Here is a 209-nt window from a genome sequence, read left to right as displayed (position 1 = left end):
AGAAAGGCTAAAGATGCCAGTAGCATCCGCACACTATTTATGTATTATAGGAACTTGATATATGTTCCAAGGTAATGTTCCCTTTATTCAAATTAAATTTGATCATCCAGTTTTTACCTCTGATCTGTAAAAAGAGCTGGAAACATGTACAGACAGGTACATTTGCAAGACCACAGCAAACATAAAGGTACTCTTTATTTTTGACTTAC

This window comes from Channa argus, chromosome 2 (assembly GCF_033026475.1).
Source record: "Channa argus isolate prfri chromosome 2, Channa argus male v1.0, whole genome shotgun sequence".
Classification (NCBI taxonomy): domain Eukaryota; kingdom Metazoa; phylum Chordata; class Actinopteri; order Anabantiformes; family Channidae; genus Channa; species Channa argus.
The sequence above is the reverse complement of the archived record's forward strand: the minus strand, read 5'-3'. Positions refer to the sequence as shown.